The sequence below is a fragment of the Anomaloglossus baeobatrachus genome, chromosome 4 (genome assembly GCF_048569485.1).
Source record: "Anomaloglossus baeobatrachus isolate aAnoBae1 chromosome 4, aAnoBae1.hap1, whole genome shotgun sequence".
Lineage (NCBI taxonomy): Eukaryota > Metazoa > Chordata > Amphibia > Anura > Aromobatidae > Anomaloglossus > Anomaloglossus baeobatrachus.
This window is the reverse complement of record NC_134356.1, coordinates 324,747,271-324,768,215: the sequence shown is the minus strand read 5'-3', so window position 1 is coordinate 324,768,215 and position 20,945 is coordinate 324,747,271. Positions and strand designations below refer to the sequence as shown.

Genomic DNA, 20,945 nt, shown 5'->3' with positions numbered 1-20,945 from the left:
TATGTACATGACACTTTACTGCACATATTTTGAATGAAAATTAAAATTAAATGGGAACCAGTGACATTTCAAATAGGTGGTAACATTATATCCTCAAAACAGAAGTAAAATATAGCTAAAAAGATAGTATAAAATACATTGGCGATAGTATAAAATATATTGGATAATTAGAAAAATGTAGTTATATAATGAACAATATGCCATTTGAAGCTCATAAAATGACACAAAAGGCGCTTGGGTATAGTTGCTCGTAGAGTTGTGGGTGATCTATTGTAAAAAGTCCGTTTTACATGCAACAACATATCTAAAGATAAGTCATCAGGGGCACGGAATTCGTGATGCACATCCGGCATCGTTAGCAACGTTGTTGCATGTGACACCTACAAGCATCCGCTAACAATCAGAAATACACACCAAATCATTGATCGTTGACACGTCGTTCATTTCCCAAATATCGTTGCTTGTTCTGGACGCAGGTTGTTCGTCGTTCCTGAGGCAGTACACATCTCTACGTGTGACACCCCGTGAACGACGAACAACAGCGTTCCTGCATCCTCCGGCAATGAGGTGGGTGTGTTGTTAATGCGGCTGCTCTCCGCCCCTCCACTTCTATTGGTCGGCCGCTGTGTGGCGTCGCTGTGACGCCGCACGAATCTTCCCCTTTAAAAAGAGGTTGTTCGCCGGCCACAGCGACGTTGTTAGGAAGGTAAGTTGGTGTGACACATACCGGCGATATTGTTCGCCACAGGCAGTGATTTTCCCATGACGCACAAACGACGGGGGCGGGTGCGATCGCTAGCGACATGTCGCAGAATGTTGCAGAATGTAAAGCGGCCTTTACACCTACTGTATGTGTGTAACTGTATATATACAGTAAGACCTCTTTAGTAATATCTGCCCTTTATACAGCTAATACTTTATAATTAGGGATGATCGAATACTTCAAATATTAGGCTTCAGGAATATTTTACAAATAGGTCGGCAATATGCGAATATTAGATGCGCAATGTAAGTCTATGGGAAGCCTGAATAGTACCAAATAGCTGTTATTCGGGTTTCTCATAGACTTACATTGTGCATCGAGTATTCGCGAATAGTCGAATAGCGGCGACCTATTCGGAAAATATTCACGAAGCCGAATATTTGAGGTATTCGATCATCCTAATAGATTTTTCATAGTGTTAACGTTGAAAGACAATAGTCCATTACGTTTAACTAATAGTCTGAAGGTCTTAATCCAGAAGAAGGAAAAAATCCCAAGAGGTGGATGCTCTTAGCTTCTTCCCGCCTTCAGATATGGAAATCAGACTAGTTTCCTGGATCAATGTCTTATTGAGGAGTATGAATTCCACCATCTGTTATGAAGAGGCCATCTTTGAGAAACACTTTTCAGTTTAATGTTGGGTAGTCATGTTTTCTGGGGGCAGAGAGGTGCTTTTTGTTTTTGTAACATTTAGCTGTACTCCTAAAGCTTAAATGAAAATGTAGCAAAAAATGCTACAGAACACATAATAACCTTCAAAGACATGTAAACCAACGCCAAGCAAGTATTTCCAGCAGACTAATCAAGCACAGCAAATAAAATGTTAAAAAAAAATCATAAAACATAGCTCCCGCAAAAAGAAGAAAATATTTTACATATAGTGTGTATTCTATTACACTCTATATCTCTATATTTCAAAAGTAACATCTGACTTTTGCTTAAATTGAGTGTCTAGATTGAAAAAGCAATGTAATTAATGCTAACGTAACAGAGATGGGTGCCATTTTTAGGATTATTCAAGTTGGAAAGAGACTGTATCTAGGGGCTGATTCATTAGTATTGATATAGCACATGGCAGTCTTAATGAAGGCCTTGCTTGGGAACAATGCACAAAATTCATTAAGAACCTCATGCTGCTCAATGATTTGGTGCATTTTCTGAGTAGTGTACACTCCGTTTACCTCAGCAGAGATGCCACACTAGTCAAAAGCAAGAGTGGCATTTGAGGCATAGAAATGTATTGAATTGCATTGGTAGGCTTGGCCATGCTTCAATTCTTCTCAGTTTGAAAAGGCAAAAGTTGCAATATTTTAGCAAAACTCAACGTTGCGCAAAAATATTGTGGCTTTTCTAAGCTTTTGTGACAATTTTCTAGTGTAAAAGCTTTGATGAATTGGCTCGTAAGTTTATAGTCTACTGAAGAACCCTTGATACATCCATGAGTTGCATTTACATTTGGTCCTACAGACAAATCGAGCTGCTGCAAATGGGTTCCCCCACAGTTTATTCAGGTGCCAGCAGCGGGACAATCTGTAAGCAGCTTATTCTGGGAAACCATTCTAACATAATCGATTTGTAGAAGTGGAACACTCCTTTTAAAATTCAGACGCTAAGAACCAATTTTGAGACTTCACCTCCAATTCCATGAGTGATTATTTACATAGGACTGTGAAAGTGAAAATATAGGTACAATAGTAGCAGAAGTCATCTCAGGAATCATTTCTCAGTAGCACATCTAATATACATAAGCTCTTGTCCTCCATGATAATATAAAATTCAAGTGAAAAATTAAACCAGTTTTCTACAATATGCATTCCATCATGGACCACCATGGAAAATTAAAAATAAAGCAGTGTTAGGCGATATAAATGGCACTGCAATGGTGGGGAGTACACATTAGGTTTAATTTTATAGTAACTCCTAATCAATAATGCATCAACTTTGAAATTATTTAAAACGTATGCATGAATATTTTTACCATATTTTGTTGAAAATGTGGAACGCATAAGGGTTCCAAATATATAAAGAACTATACTACACATTGCTCTCGTTTTTTGTTGATGTGGTAAAATAGGACCTCTTGACGAAGGGGTGTTATTTTATATAACTTTAAAATGCGAATCTGAATTAAAATGAGATTCTTAGGCACAAAATGTGTGAGTCTTAAACATAAGGATATTAGTGCTGATTAAAGAAGAGTCTTTTGCATATATTGTGTCCTGCTTATTTTATAATCGGCCCTTTTAATGCATGCGGCACTGCATTTGAAAATAGGAGTTAATACTCATTGCTCTGGTAACATATCTATTCCCACACATGAGAGATAAAGGCACTAATGCTCACTTGCAGATTAAACAGAAGAAAGGTACAGAAAAGACCAAATGTGTTATTTTGACTGCAAAGGCTAATATCAAACTATATTCGGAACAAGACGTGTCAATGAGCATGTATATAACACAATATGGTTGGAAAAAAAAGCAATTAACGAGCCCTGTCTGTACAAAAATGGCTTAAAACGTGTTTATATTTTAGAGACCTGCACTTGTCATATGTTTAGAGAACAAAAAAAAAATGTTTGCATTTAACTGCTCAAGTCTTCATATCCAGTTTATCTGCACTGCTTTCATTAGAATAGAGAGACTGTAGAGTATAATAATAGTCGGTAAGGTTTTGTCTTGATTGAATTTTTCAGAGGAATACAAAAGAACCTTGCCATTAAAATAGTCCTTTATTCTCCCGCATGAAGGCGAAAGGTTTTTAAAGTGTTGTGATGTTCAGTAATGAGCCTCTATCTAAATTATCATTGGTGACAAACTCACAAAGCACTTTTCGAGGACACATAGTTATGAAATGCCAGAGCTGCCACTTTCTTTCTTGTAATTATAGGCTAGCTTGCAGCCCTTCAGTGATCATTTATAGAACAGCCTCCAGTGGATTACCGAGAACTTGAAAAACACATACATACCTCTGCCACATCTCCCTTCTCCGTTCTTTGCTATTGTTTACTAGTGATATGTAAAATAATAGAGCCTATTCATTCCCCTACTTAATTATGCCAATCAAAGAGCAGCAATGGCAAAGGATACAAATGAAATGCGGGAAGATTAAGTAAATAGGGTCGGCATTAACATAAAATTATAAATTTATATACTTAAAACTATTTCATGTCAAAAATATTCTCTTTTATGTCTTTCTATCTGTCTCAGGTATAACATATTGCTGTTAAAATATTCTCTATGATTTATAAATCAAGGATAAGATAATATTGAAAAATGAGGATTTCAGAATTTTCTGAGCAACTACCTAATTGCTGTTTCAAAATGCATATGCGAGGGGACATTTCATTAATCATTTAATCATGTACCTCGCAGGAAGTTATAACTAATGTTGCACATACCCTTTTCATATGAATGCTCCATAATGCTATCTTATGTATTTGATATATAGCATATGTCATAAATTATGCTGCTTCAAGGGGACTAAATGGGTTGTTATCCTTCAAGATGCTTATTACAAAAAACGTTATCAATTTTTTTTTTATCTATTGCTAGCTCTATTTCAGTTTTTCACGAGCCACCAATAATGCTCTCTCGGAAAGGCAAAGGTCTGTAAATTACCCATGCAATCACTAACACCATTTCACAGGCCTGTTCTATTTCTGCTGGTCTGCTAACAAGACGATTACACACAAATTACTGAATGTCTATGAAATATTTAAATGCATTCTACTCTACTATGCATTAATAAGAGCAAAGCAAGCTATGGAATTCTGGTTAGATCCACTCCCTAATGTCCCCTAATGAGCCTCTTACTGTGACTGCAGTTCAAACAGAAAGGTGAAGAAAAAATGCAAAGGGTTCCTTCAGAAAGGCAGCCTGAACAAACAGTGTGCGAGCCAGTTCTAATTTATGGGTCACTTTATAGGTATATTGATTTTTGTTTTGAAAATGGAATAAATGATGTGGTTGACTGGCATTCTTTAAAAACTGCATGAGACTGAGCGGGGTCTTAGCCTCATGTACACAGTGTGTAAATGTGAAGCCTTTTCTTTCAGCAGATATTTAATAAGAAGTTAACTACAAAACACAACAGCACCTAGGAGAATCTGTGAGTGGCATTTACAACATCAGAAAACTGAATGGTTTAGACTGGGCAGGCTTTAAATCCATTTTTAGATCCATAGAAGTAATTTCAATTTAGACCAACATTGAGATACTTCACTAATATCTATTTTAGTTCAACTGCTGCCCAAATATTCTCCTGGGATTTATACTGCCTGATTTCCTTTAGATATCTGTGTTTTCTCTGATTTAAAGAGTTAATTTATAACAATTACTTAGAATGAGAATTGTGGGTGTAAATAAATAGATGAATAGATATATAAATAGATATAAATAGATAGATAATAGATACATAGATAGATGGATAATAGGTAGATAAATATTAGATAGATAGATAATGGATAGATAGATGGATTGATAAGATAGATATATTTAAGCCATGGACTTCCATAGCCCCCCATCCTAGATGTGGCCCCCCAGACCCCACCCTGGACATGCCCCATCCATCCTTCCTACAGTCCCCACCCTGGATATGCCCCATCATAAGCCATGGACTTCCATAGCCCCAACGTCCCCACCCTAGATGTGCCCCATCCATTCTTCCTATAGTCCCCACCCTGGACGTGCCCCATCCATCCTACCTACAGTCCCCACCCTGGATGTGCCCCATACATCCTCACTATGGTCCCTACCCACCATCCCCACAGTCCCAGTCCCTATTGTACACTTGCTTTGGCAAAACTATTTTGTATTTGGTCCGGCCAATAAAGCTTATTTGATTTGATTTGATATATAGATGGATAGATAGATAGATAGAGGGATAGATAGATGGAAAGATAGAAAGATAGATAGATAATAGATAGATAAATAGATAGATAGATAGATGGATAGATAGATAGATAGATGGATAGATAGATAGATTGATAGATAGATTGATAGATATAAATAGACATAGATGGATAATAGATAGATAAATATTCGATAGATAATGGATATATAGATAGACAGATAGATAGATGGATAAAGTGATAGATAGATAGATAGATAGATAAGTAATAGATAGATAATAGAGGTAGAGAGATGTATAGATAATAGATAAACAATAGATAGATAGATAAATATATAGATAAATAGATAGATGGATAGATAGATAGACATAGATATATATAACAGATAGACAGATAGATAATAAAGACATAGATAGATAATAGATAAATAATAGGTAGATAAATATTAGATAGACAGATAGATATATAATAGATAAATAGACATAGTTGGATAATAGAAAGATATACTGTATATATATATATACATATATATATATTAGATAGATAGATAGATAGTTAGATAGATAGACAGATAGATAAAACGCCTTGCAAAAGTATTTGACCCCTTGAATTTTTCAACATTTTCCCACATTTCAGGCGTCAAACATAAAGATAAAAATGTTAAATTTTATGGTGAAGAATCAACAAATGGGACACAATTGTGAGGGTGCACGCTATGTATTGCTTATTTAAATTTTTGTAAAAAATAATAAACTGAAAAGTGGGGCGTGCAATATTATTTGTCCCCTTTAAGTTAATACTTTGTAGCGCCACCTTTTGCTGCGATTACAGCCGCAAGTCACTTGGGGTATGTGTCTATCAGTTTTGCACATCGAGAGACTGAAATTCTTGCCCATTCTTCCTTTGGAAGCAGCTAGAGCTGAGTGAGGTTGGATGGAGAGCGTTTGTGAACAGCAGTTTTCAGCTCTTTCCACAGATTCTTGATTGGATTCAGGTCTGGACTTTGACTTGGCCATTCTAACACCTGGATGCGTTTATTTGTGAACCATTCCATTGTAGATTTTACTTCATGTTTGGGATCATTGTCTTGTTGGAAGACAAATCTCCATCCCAGTTTCAGGTCTTTTACAGACTGCAACAAGTTCTTCTTCCACATGTTTGGTTTGTCTTCCAGGTGGCTTGTGGCAAACTTTAAATGACACTTTTTATGGATAATTTTTAAGAAATGGCTTTCTTCTTGCCACTCTTCCATAAAGGCCAGATTTGTGCAGTGTACGACTGATTGTTGTCCTATGGACAGACTCTCCCACCTCAGCTGTAGATCTCTGCAGTTCATCCAGAGTGATTATGGGCCTCTTGGCTGCATCTCTGATCAGTCTTCTCCTTGTTTGACATGACATTTTTGAGGGAAGCCCGGGTCTTGGTAGATTTGCAGTGCTATGATACTCGTTCCATTTCAATATGATCGCTTGCACAGTGCTTCTTGGGATGTTTGAAGTTTTGGAAGTCTTTTTTATGCCTAATCCGGCTTTAAACTTCTCCACAACACTATCACGGACCTGCCTGTTGTGTTCCTTGGTCTTCATGATGCTATCTGCGCTTTAAACAGAACACTGAGACTATCACAGAGCAGGTGCATTTATACGGAGACTTAATTACACACAGGTGGATTATATTTATCATCATCAGTCATTTAGGACGACATTGGATCATTCAGAGATCCTCAATGAACTTCTGGTGGGAATTTGCTGCACTGAAAGTAAAGAGGCCGAATAATATTGCACGGCCCAATTTTCAGTTTATTATTTTTTACAAAAATTTAAAATAAGCAATAAATATCGTTCCACTTCACAATTGTGTCCCACTTGTTGCTGATTCTTCACCATAAAATTTAAATTTTTTATCTTTATGTTTGAAGCCTGAAATGTGGGAAAAGGTTGAAAACTTCAAGGGGGCTGAATACTTTCGCAAGGCCCTATAGATAAATAGATAGAGAGATAGATACTGTAGATAGATACATAGAGAGAGAGACAGACAGCTAGCTAGATAGATAATAGATATATAGATCAATAGATGGGTGGACATATGATTGGTGCAATCTGTGTGGTGGCACAGGGGCCCAAGAGGTAAGGGGGTCCATTTCTACCTCCGAAGCAGGTGGAATTGTGCATTTTGATGAACTGAAAATACTGGTTTTGCACAGGGGCCCTTTTCTGTCTGTGTCTGCCAGTGGATGGATAGATAGATGGATAGATACAGTAGATAGATAGATAGATAGATAGACAGATAATATATATATTGTGCAGAGATGTACCCCCATATTCCAGAACCTTTCAGAAAACCATTTGAGTTAAAAACTAATTCCATCTGTTAAAGTTGGACAAATTTATTAGAATTGAATTTAATCATACATGAATTTTACAAAAATTCTTATTCTGCAGTGTGTGAGTTGCATATACTGTACAGCATCAGAAAAGCTGAATGGTTTAGCTCAGTATACTGGGCAGGTTTTTAATATTTTTTTTGATCCATAGAAGTAATTTCAATTTAGACAAGACCAGCATTGAGATATTTCACTAATATCTATTTTAGTTCAACTGATGCCCAAATATTCTACTGGGAATTATACTGCCTGATTTCCTTTAAATCAGAGAAAACACAGATTTCTAAAGAGTTAATTTATAACAATTACTTAAAATGAGACATGCGGGTGTAAATAAATAGATCGATAGATAATAGATAGATAATATAGATTGTGCAGAGATGTACTCCTAAAAACAGAATCTTTCAGAAAGTCATTGCAGTTAAAAACTAACTTCACTAATTACATTTGGGTGATTTTATTTGCGTGAAATTTAATCCTGCATGAATTTTGTGAAAATTCATATTTTCCAGTATGTGGATTTTTAGTAATTCACTCTGTGCCAATTCAGGAAAATAGCGCACGTCAACTATCAATCTACTAAATTGTACAGACCTGGCAAAATGTTAAAGAAAAAGCTAAAATAATACACACCGCTCACCTCTCCAGCAACCCCCAGAGCTTACTTACTCTCCCATATGGTCCACGGTGTCACTTGCTGAAACCTTGGGATTCTTTAGGCAAGGTTGTTATGCACACTAGCGCATGAGTGCCGTCTACAGTGTGCCGCTTAAAGTTGTGACATTAGGATGGCACAACCTTTTGATGAGTATGAACAGGAGTGTGTGAGGCCTAAGTAAGTCAAGATCTATAGTGTGTGTTGTAAGGTCACAATGTCAAGACATCATGACGTGCGCCACAACCTTATGTAGTGAATGCGCAAGGGTGTTTTGAGTCTAGTCACAGCCAGAAGTCCTGGCCTAGCATGACGATGCTAAGAATTTCCGCATGCAGAAGCAGAAGAAGATGACAGTAAGCAAAGGCATGTGTTGAGATTACTATTAGTTTTTTTTGCGGGGGGTTTACATCTTACATATGCAATTAGGCTTTTGACTAGTCGATCGTGCGTTAGTTCCCCTGACTAGCCTTCTCAGCATTTACTACGCCACTTTGGGATTGATAAAATGATTTGCAAAAGCATGCACATGGCTTTCTTCACAACATCATTGTGCCTCTGAAGTTGAGTGTACATGTCCTGGCTTCAGAGAGGCAGACTGCGCATATCCGGAAGAGAAGAGAAAAGCCTCTTCACTTCCACACATATGCAGTGTGCCTCTCTGATCACCCAGCTTCAGCGGTATAATGATGTTGTTAAGACGCATTATGCATGTCTGGAAGTAATAATAATAATATAATAATATTTATTAATTTATATAGCGCTATTAATTCCATAACACTTTACATGCATTGGCAACACTGTACCCATTGGGGCTCACAATCTAAGGTCCCTATCTGTATGTTTTTGTAGTGTGGGAGGAAACCGGAGTACCCAGAGGAAACCCACGCAAGCACGGGGAGAACATACAAACTCCTTGCAGATGGTGTCCTTGGTGGGAATTGAACCCAGGACTCAAGCGCTGCAAGACTCAATGTGCCTCCCTGAAGCCACGATGCATACACCCGACTTCAAAGGAACAAGTGTAGCATCCCTTAGGATCCAGTCACCACAGAGGTACTGCACCTCAGCCAGAGGTGTGATACCCCACTCCCTGGAAAGGAGGAGCACACAGACCGTTGCACACAAACATTCTTAGTATAGCTACATCACTTCAGGCCATGGTTAGGGTGAGATTGTTCCTTAGGGAGAGCACAGTCCCAGAGCCAGTCTGGAGGTGGGGTTAGTTAGTGGATGGACACTTGGAATGGAGTGGAGAAAGGGAAACTATAGATAAAACAAGTAGGAGGTAGGAGTAGGAGTACTGAGGACTGGAGCTGGAGGAGCTCGTCCTAGGACCAGGAGGAAGAAAGAAAGGAAGAAGGGGTCCCAGAGCCATGGGTAGTGAGAGATCCACCTGTGGGTTTGGGTCCACATTCAACGCACTGGTGTGCAGGGCCACAAAGGTGGACCAGCCCTTAGACTAGTGGAGAACAGCAAGGCTCAGCTAGCAAACTGGAGGCTGAGGTATCCTTATGTGCTGAAGCCACAAGCACATGCGAATCCATCAAAAAGGTGACCACAGAGGGCAGAAGGGAATAAAGGCAGAAGAGCCTCCCAAACAATACTTGCTCGGGGCACTGTGTGTGAGGGCGCAGGGCAGGAGGGTGAAGCCAGCGCAGGAAGATGACCAGTAAAGAGATACAGATCAGATAGGAACACCAGTTCTGTGCCTTCGAATTGCCAGGGGATTGGCTGGATCCCGTCACTGTAGGACCCAGCATTCCAAGGGTGGTGTTTGATCAGCCGAGATAACCAGTAACTGCCAATTGTGATTAAAAGAATTAATGACTGCATCCCGTTATGTCCTGAAATCATTGTCCGCACCACCAGACCCCCTTTATTCTGAGTATTTCAGTGGCTAATTACTGCTAATGGCTGCCCTGGGGCTCGGCTCCACTTGTGGGGCGCTGTATCATCTCAGCTGCGTTACCATCTGCCTCAGTGGTCCCGTCCAGCAGCGTAGGCCATACCTGGCCGAAGACCACAGGTTGCGTTACGATTCATTATCCCTTATAAATACATTCCCCTGTATCTTTAAAATGACAACGCCAGGGTCACGGAGTCGGACCCTGCCACCGCTTCCAAGTAGCCCCCAATGGCCCTGGTGGGCATGTCACAAGCATGTTGGGAAGAACGACGAGCGCATGTGCAAGATTTACAGAGGGTGTGATACCATGCTAGGATGCTGGGGAAACTAACACCCCATTAAAATCCTAATTAACATATTAAAGACAGGACTTTTTTAAAATGTATTATTAGAAGTAAAATACAATAACAAGCTGGTTAGGCAGGGTACTTAGTAATAAATATACAACTATTGCTGGGTTGGAGGGCATGGGGAATAGATGAAAAATACATTTTCATCAAATAAAATTTCCCAATAAAATCTGCTTTACTGAAGAATCTTGAAAAGCATCTTTTCTTAAACAGTTAATTATATTTGCTACTTGTTTTGGTGCAATAGTCTGCATGCCAACATTGATTTCTACTGTTAGCATTGCATTAGATTTATAGTGGTACTGATGGGATAACTACTTGCAAACCTATCTTACAACAAGAGGTGCATGCATCCGCATAAACAGACCACATACAATACTTTATGAGAAGCTCTAAAGGTCTAAAATATGAAATATGGTCCTCAATTACTGTGTGCTCACTAGTGAATGGAGTTCTTTCTCTAACTGATTTAAATGGCTTGTTTAAGTGATGGAAATGGCCTCTTTACCTGCTTCACCGTAGCACTGGGACCATTTATCAAATTAGGAAACCGTAAGCTTCAAAACTAGGCTAATTTGCTTTGAATGAATTTTCTATTTTCCATACAGTTTGTATATGAACAGCATCCCTGATATTTTTCGCATGTAAATAAATCAATTATATATATATATATATATATATATATATATATATATATATATACACACACACATACATACAGATTTAATAATATAAAGTTATGATTAAAATCTACCAAAGCTATATTACTGTGTTTATCATGTTCGTAAATGAAAAATGGTCCGTTTTAAGTTTACTGTGCTTAAACACTTCATTTTTTTAAAGCAATGTAGGCTAATATTGTCCTGTTTATTAATGCAGTCCAGTTACCTGTTGACTATATTATTAACTCTTTAAGGACCAGGGAATTTTCCACTTTTTCGCTTTGTTTTCTTCTCACCTTCTTCCAAAAACATTTTCATTCTTTCATCGACATAGACATATGAGGGCATGTTATCTGCAGGTTGATTTTTGGTTTTGCAGAATATCATTCAATTTACAATACAATATATTTAAACAAGGGGGACATAAATTTCAAGTAGATTTCTATACTCAATTGTAGAATCCCTAGCCAAAAGTGTTGGCATCCTTGAAATTGTTCCAGAAAATTAGGTATTTTTCCCAAAAAATTATTACAATTACACATGTTTTGTTATACATGTTTATTTCCTTTGTGTGTATTGAAAAACACAAAAAAATTGAGACAAAAAGGTAAATTGGACATAATATCACACAAATCCTCAAAAATAGGCCAGACAAAATTGTTGGCACCTTTCAAAATTGTGGGTAAACCACTTTATTTCAAGCATGTGATGTTCATTCAACTCACCAGAAACCAGATAGAAAAGGGAAAAGTTGACTTAATCTTAACACTGTGTGTGTGTATCCAACACATGGAGAGCAGAAAGAGGAAAAGAGAACATCTGAGGACCTGAGAACAAAAATTCTAGAAAAATATCAAGAGAGAAAAATTGATGAAAGGTTGCAATGCAGGATAGTCCAAATGGTGGAGAAGCAGCCCCAATCAATTGCCAAAGAAATTCAAGCTGTCCTGTAGGAACTATCTGCTAACATTTCAATGAAATGAAAGAAACAGGAGACCCAGGAGGACCCCATTGCTGACACAGACATAAAAACTTGGACTGCAGTTTGCCAAAATGTACGTGAGTAAGCCAAAATCTTTCTGGGGAAGCATCTTGTGCATATATGAGACCAAAGTAGAGCTTTTTAGTAAAGCTCATCATTCTACTGTTTACCAAAAATGGAATGAGGCCTACAAAGAAAAAAAACACAGTACCAACAGTCTAATATCTTGAAGATTCAAAGATTTTTTGAGTTGTTTTGTTGCCTCTGTCACTTGGTGCCTTAACTGTGTGCATGGCATCATGAAATCTAAAGATTTCTAAAGGATTTTGATTTGCAATGTAGTGCCCAGTGTCAGAAAGCTGGGTTTGCATTCTTGGTTATGGGTCTTCCAGCAGGACAATAACTCCAAACATAGTTCAAGAAGTTCAGAAATGGATGGAAGTAAAATGTTGGAGAGTTCTGAAGTGGCCAGTAATGAGTTCAGATCTGAATCCCATTGAATATCTATGGAGAGATCTTAAAATTGCTGTTGGGAGAAATGACCTTTCAAATATGCGAGACCTGGAGCAGTTTGAAAAAAAGACTGGTCCAAAATCCCAGTTAAGTGTAAGAAGCTTGTTAATGGTTATAAAAAGTGATTGATTGAAGTTATTTATTCCACCGGGTGCGCAAGCAAATATGAAGATGAAGGTGGCAACAATTTTGTCCCTCCAATTTGGGGATTTCATTTGAAATTATGTGCAATTTTTCATTTTTTCTCAGTTGCTTTGTGTTGTTCCAATACCCACCAAGGAAATAAAGATATGTATAACAAAACATGTAATTGCAATACATTTCTGGGAGAAATACTTCATTTTTTGAAACAATTTCAAGAGTGCTAACACTTTTGGCCATGACAGTACAATCAGCGCACACAGCGCTTACATAGTAGACACATGTAATACACACTGTTCACATATCAGAAACACGCAGCACACACATCATTCACATATGAGACATGCAACACACACTCACATATCAGACACATGCAGCACACACTCACATATCAGACACATGCAGCACACACTCACATATCAGACACACGCAGCACACACATCATTCACATATCAGACACATGCAGCGCACACTCACATATCAGACACACTCACATATCAGACACATGCAGCACACACATCATTCACATATCAGACACATGTAGCGCACACTCACATATCAGACACATGCAGTACAAACTGTTCACATATCAGACACATGCAGCACGCACTTACATATCAGACACATGCAGCACACACTCCCATATCAGACACATGCAGCACACACATCATTCACATATCAGACACATGTAGTATACACTCACATATCAGACACATGCAGTACACACTGTTCACACATCAGACATATGCAGTACACACTCACATATCAGACATATGCAGTACACCCTGTTCACATATCAGACACATGCAGTACACACTCTTCACATATCAGACACATGTAGTGTGGCACCCTGGACAAGCCAGGAAGTCACAGGTACTGCAACATCACACCCCACATCCCGGCTAGGCACACCAAAGTCAGACAAAAATCCTTGTTGCCTCCCTCCAGGGGCTGATGTCCACACCAAGGGGCTGATGGCCCCACCCACCGAGGAGTTCACAGTCCTGGAGGCGGGAAAAGGAAGTCAGAGTTGAGTTTAGTGAAGTTGAGGAGTTGAAGAGTGAAGTGGTAGTGGAGCAGACTGACCGTGTCCGGGTGCGTGGCCCGGGAACATACAGCAAGGTTGGCAGACGGTGGTGACCGTCTGCAGGAGAGGCTGATTGACGTGAACCGTAAGGACCGGGGAAGGGCGGTGGCCCGCCGGTACCGGATCGGGGAGCGAAGAGAAGCCAGCACCATTCGGCAGGGCCTACGGACCCCGACCAGGCTTGGAGTCGCCGTAAAACTGGTCAAATCCGTTAGTGAAGGGAACCTCCGGGGTTTCCCAGCAGTCAAGACCCGATTGAAGGCAACCGCTCACACCGTGAAGGGAAATACAGTCACCGCCAAGGCTACAGTTCCCAGGGCCAGAGCCTGCGGGCAAAAAGGGGCTCCCTCAGCATCCATCCAAGCTGGGGAGCGGGTTACCGGTGGGAAGCCATCAGAACCGAGAACATAACACAGGTGCAGGGAAAGGCATTCACCGCCAACCTACCGGGAGAAGAACCACCGCAGCCGTCTGTGGGACCCGTCCATCCAGCCGTTTGTGTTACCGGAGACTTTGCATTCATCATTGGCTGAGTGAGTACCACCGTGCCATGCAGCACCGCGCTGCCCCCGTGACCCTGCACCTCACCAGGCCCCGTAACCCACCTGCCATCCCTCCTTCACCGGGCCCCGGGATAACCAACCCCCTACTCACGGAGGGGAAAAACAACATCCAAGCTGCTCCCTGTCATCGCTCCCGGGATCCCCGTCCAGAGCAGCGGTGGTGTCACAACCTCACTACAACCATGGGTGGCGTCACGGACAATAAATCCCCAAAACCATTCCCCTTTTCACTCACGGGCGAAGAGCGCCGCTCGAGTCCCCGGATCCGGCCCACCGCTCGAGCCACCGAGCAGCAAGCGAAGCAGCAGCAGTGCCGGACCCGAGCGTGGTGAGCGCGGCGACCCCTCCCCGCCTGCGACAACTTGGCGTCACGAACAGGATCTTACCGCTCTGCCATCTGTTAGAGGTGCGCCTTGTGACCGCCGGAGGTGTCCGGCCGAAAATTTTGAGAAGCCGCCATTTTGGGCGCGAAAAGTCACCGCTCGAGCATCTCCTCGAGCAGTGGAGGCGCGAAAGCCGAAACCCCGCCCCTGTAGAGGAGGAGCCGGAAAAAGACTAAGGGGGACGGATGGCATCTGGCTGCATGTAGCCCGCGGCTATAAAGGCAGGGACGCCAGGACTCTGCGCTCTGCTGGTTCCTTAAAAGTACCGCTACCAACATGTCCGCCCCGTCCAGCTACGCAGAGATTACAGAGCCGGTGCAGCGGCGTGGCTCAGGGCCCGAATGGCGGGGATCTGCCGGCGCTACCGGAGTCAGATATGTCTGCTGATGGAGCAGTGGACCACGGAGGTGGCGGAGGTAGCTGCGGTCGCCCGGGTGTACGGAATGGAGGCCATGATGGAGGAGCTAGTGAGTGACCCACGCCCCTGTGTCCCCGAGGGACCAGCCGTTGCGGCTGAGGGACCCGGTCTACCCCTGCCCCCCATGCCGCCTCCGTCTTCCCTGCCCGTGCACCCCGCTGCTGCTGGTCCGTCTGACGTACACCCCCTCGTAACGGTTGCCGAAAGAGTGGTGAGCCCGGGGACTGCGGCAGCTTGCGGCAACCCGCCTGGCGCAGGGACAGATGATAGTGACTCCGGACCTGACACAGAGCCTGTTTCGGAGGAGGACGAGGGAGTCGTCGCCCTGTATGGCACGGAGCCCACTTACATCCCCCGGAGCGGAAATAATGGATATCGGGCGGCCCTTCCTCGTCACGCCTGCTATGCGCTGGAGGGGCTGGTACCTGTGTTCTTCCACCCAGGGCTTGGTGAGGAGGACGAAAGTGAGCAGTAATGGCAGCGGAGCTCCGTTGCAAGTTGTCCCCATTGGGACCACCAGTACCGTGTTAAAAGTGTTTGAATGATGAGATTGAATCAACTGAAGAGGTTATCTGACTGGAACCGTGATTGAACCGGCCGTTGCCGGCAACTAGTCCCCGTAGGGACTTTCTGGAACTGTTGTGTAAGGAACTGCATACGGACAAGCCCGAGAACTTGCAGGGCAACCACAAACTTGTGGGATGTAAATATTTGGCTTAAACCGTTGCCGCCTCCGGAGAGGCAGGTTTGGAGGATGGGCCTGGAGGAAAGGGATGGCCAAGGCCCGCCACTTCTGTAACCGATGGCGATCCTCCGGGGCTTCAGGGGTCCCCATGGACGCGGGTCCCCTGAAAGAGACCGTACCTGCTCGGGCAACTTGGTTCTGGACTGGGGTCAAGGGGTGCTGCCCACTTCTTAGGGGCAGCATCAGGGTCAGGTTGTTTGGGTGGGAGAAGAACGGAAGCTGTACCGTTTAATAAACATATACCATTAGCAACGTTTAAGAATGTGCCTCCCGTTGTGGGAAATTTGACTAAAAATGTTTGTGTTTTAAATGTTTTTACTCTTTTGCAGTTAACAAAAAAAAAACCGGTGATGGACGGGCAGCCCGCGGACGGTCTGCATTTTACTAAGGGGGAATGTGGCGCCCTGGACAAGCCAGGACGTCACAGGTACTGCAACATCACACCCCACACCCCGGCTAGGCACACCAAAGTCAGACAAAAATCCTTGTTGCCTCCCTCCAGGGGCTGATGTCCACACCAGGGGGTGGAGCCAGATGGTTGGCCCCACCCACTGAGGAGTTCACAGTCCTGGAGGCGAGAAAAGGAAGTCAGAGTTGAGTTGAGTGAAGTTGAGGAGTTGAAGAGTGAAGTGGCAGTGGAGCAGACTGACCGTGTCAAGGTGCGTGGCCCGGGCACATACAGCAAGGGCAAGGTTGGCAGACGGTGGTGACCGTCTGCAGGAGGGGCTGATTGATGTGAACTGTAAGGACCGGGGACGGGCGGTGGCCCGCCGGTACCGGATCGGGGAGCGAACAGAAGATAGCACCATTCGGCAGGTCCTACGGACCCCGACCAGGCTTGGAGTCGCCGTAAAACCGGTCAAATCCGTTAGCGAAGGGAACCTCCGGAGTTTCCCAGCAGTCAAGACCCGATTGAAGGCAACCGCTCACACCGTGAAGGGAAATACAGTCACCGCCAAGTTTACAGTTCCCAGGGCCAGAGCCTGCGGACAAGAAGGGGCTCCCTCAGCATCCATCCAAGCTGGAGATCGGGTTACCGGTGGGAAGCCATCGGAACCGAGAACATAACACGGGTGCAGGGAAAGGCAGTCACCGCCAACCTACCGGGAGAAGAACCACCGCAGCCGTCTGTGGGACCCGTCTATCCAGCTGTTTGTTTTACCGGAGACTTTGCATTCATCATTGGCTGAGTGAGTACCACCGTGCCGTGCGGCACCGCGCTGCCCCCGCGATCCCTCCCTCACCGGGCCCCGGGACAACCAACCCCCTACCCACGGAGGGGAAAAACAACATCCAAGCTGCTCCCTGTCATCGCTCCCGAGATCCCCGTCCAGAGCAGCGGTGGTGTCACAACCTCACCACAACCATGGGTGGCGTCACGGACAATAAATCCCCAAAACCATTCCCCTTTTCACTCACGGGCGAGGAGCGCCGCTCGAGTCCCCGGATCCGGCCCACCGCTAGAGCCACCGAGCAGCAAGCGAAGCTGCAGCAGTGCCGGGCCCAAGCGTGGTGAGCGCGGCGTCCCCTCCCCGCCCGCGACAGTAGTACACACTCACATATCAGACACATGTAGTACACACATATCAGACACATGCAGTAAGTACACACTGTTCACATATCAGGCACATGCAGTACACCCTGTTCACATATCAGACACATGCAGTACACACTCTTCACATATCAGACACATGTAGTACACACTCACATATCAGACACATGTAGTACACACATATCAGACACATGCAGTACAAACTGTTCACATATCAGACACATGCAGCATGCACTTACATATCAGACACATGCAGCACACACTCCCATATCAGACACATGCAGCACACACATCATTCACATATCAGACACATGTAGTATACACTCACATATCACACACATGCAGTACACACTGTTCACACATCAGACATATGCAGTACACCCTGTTCACATATCAGACACATGCAGTACACACTCTTCACATATCAGAGACATGCAGTACACACTGTTCACATATCAAACACATGCAGTACACACTGTTCACATATCAGACACATGCAGCACACACTCACATATGAGACATACGCAGCACACACATCATTCACATATCAGACACACGCAGCACACACATCATTCACATATCAGACACATGCAGCTCACACTCAAATACCAGACACACGGAGCACACACATCATTTACATATGAGACATGCAACACACACTCACATATCAGACACATGCAGCACACACTCACTTATCAGACACACGCAGCACACACTCACATATCAGACACACGCAGCACACACATCATTCCCATATCAGACACACGCAGCAACACTCACATATCAGACACATGCAGCAACACTCACATAGATATCAGACACATTCAGCACATGCTGCTCACATATCTGACACATGTAGCACACACCACTTACATATCAGACTTACAAAGGACACTCATATGGCTCCCACATCAAACACACACAGCCCACATAGGCACATATAGCACACACCATTCACATATCAGAGACACAGTTTAGCACATGTCATATATTTTTATCAGTAGTACATTGACCAGATGTTCGTAAATGATGCACATGAAGAATTACAAACATCACTTAAAGGAGATGTCCAATACTCGAATAATCCCTTTGCACTTGCTAGATTACTTTTCAAACAACCTTATTGAAATCGAAATTGAATCTTCTGATTCTTGAAATATTTCTGGATTTATTCTTAAACAATCCTTATCTATCTCAGGCCTAAAACACATGTCCTTGATAACCACGCACGTGTAATACGGGCCGTTTTTCATGTCCGTAATCCGTTTTTTGGTCCGTAAATAACGCACGTGTGGTGGCTGTGTGTCCGGCGTATGGTAGCCACGTGTGCGTGTGGAATGGCCGTGTGTGCGTGTGAAACTTAACTGACGTGTGTGTGTGTGTGTGTGTTGTCCGTGTGAAATGTCCATGTGTGATGTTAAATGTCGTTTATACATGCCGGCTGACAGCAGACAGAGTCGCACGCTGAGAATGAACTCGGGTGAACTTCACCCGACTTCATCCTCATACCGCGGCTCTGTCTGTGTCGCGTCCTGATTAACGGTCACCCGTGAAGGACTCACCGGTGACCGCTAATCACCAGAGTGACTGAATGGAGTACCCCTCTCGCATACTCACCATTCCCCGATCACCGGCGCGGCACTGCATGGCTGTACTCTAAACCCCGGCGGCGTATTCCCTGCTTTCCCTGCCCACCGGCAAATATGATTTGTTGCAGTGAGACACGCCGACACGTTAAGTGACAGCTGTGTCACTGCACCCAAGCACAGCAGCCGGTGGGCGTGTCTATACTGTGCAGTAAAATAAATAAATAAATAAATAATTTAAAAAAACGGCGTGCGGTCCCCCCCTATTTTAATACCAGCCAGATAAAGCCATATGGCTGCAGGCTGGTATTCTCAGGATGGGGAGCCCCACGTTATGGGGAGCCCCCCAGCCTAACAATATCAGCCAGCAGACGCCCAGAATTGCCGCATACATTAGATGCGACAGTTCTGGAACTGTACCCGGCTCTTCCCAATTTGCCCTGGTGCGTTGGTAAATCGGGGTAATAAGGAGTTAATGGCAGCCCATAGGTGCCACTAAATCCTAGATTAATCATGTCAGGCGTCTCCCCGAGATACCTTCCATGATTAATCTGTAAGTTACGGTAAATAAACACACACACACGAAAAAATCCTTTATTAGAAATAAAAAACACAAACACATTTCCTGATTCACCAATTTAATCAGCCCAAAAAAGCCCTCCATGTCCGGCGTAATCCAGGATGGTCCAGCGTCGCTTCCAGCTCTGCTGCATGAAGGTGACCAGAGCAGCAGAAGACACATCCGCTCCTGTCAGCTCCACGCAGCAACTGAGGTGAGTAGCGCGATCAGCTGTGCTGTCCCTGAGGATACTCTCGGCCACCGCTGGATTCAGTGACAGCGGGCAACCTCAGTGACAGCTCAGCTGATCACGCGGCTCTCTTCATTTGCTGCGTGGAGGGGACAGGAGCGGCGGTGTCTTCTGCTGCTCCGGTCACCTTCATGCAGCAGAGCTGGAAGCGATGCTGGACCATCCTGGTTTACGCAGGACATGGAGGGCTTTGTCGGGCTGATTAAATTGGTGAACCAGGGAATGTGTTTGTGTTTTTTATTTCTGATAAAGGATTTTTCGTGTGTGTGTGTGTTTATTTACTGTAATTTACAGATCAATCATGGAAGGTATCTCGGGGAGATGCCTGACATGATTAATCTAGGATTTAGTGGCAGCTATGGGCTGCCATTAACTCCTTATTAAACCGATTTGCCAACGCACCAGGGCAAATCGGGAAGAGCCGGGTACTGTCCCAGAACAGTCGCATCTAATGTATGCGGCCATTCTGGGCGGCTGCTGACTGATATTGTTAGGGTGGGGGGCTCCCCATAACGTGGAGCTCCCCATCCTGAGAATACCAGCCTTCAGCCGTATGGCTTTATCTGGCTGGTATTAAAATTGGGCGGACCGCATG

The 20,945-nt window shown here is 43.4% G+C and overlaps 1 protein-coding gene across 13 annotated transcripts in view; it reads right to left on the bottom strand.

Moving 5' to 3' along the window:
- Positions 1–20,945, bottom strand: part of FOXP2 (forkhead box P2) — a 328,235-nt gene that overhangs the window by 77,415 nt on the left and 229,875 nt on the right. The gene's annotated exons all lie outside the window — the stretch shown is intronic.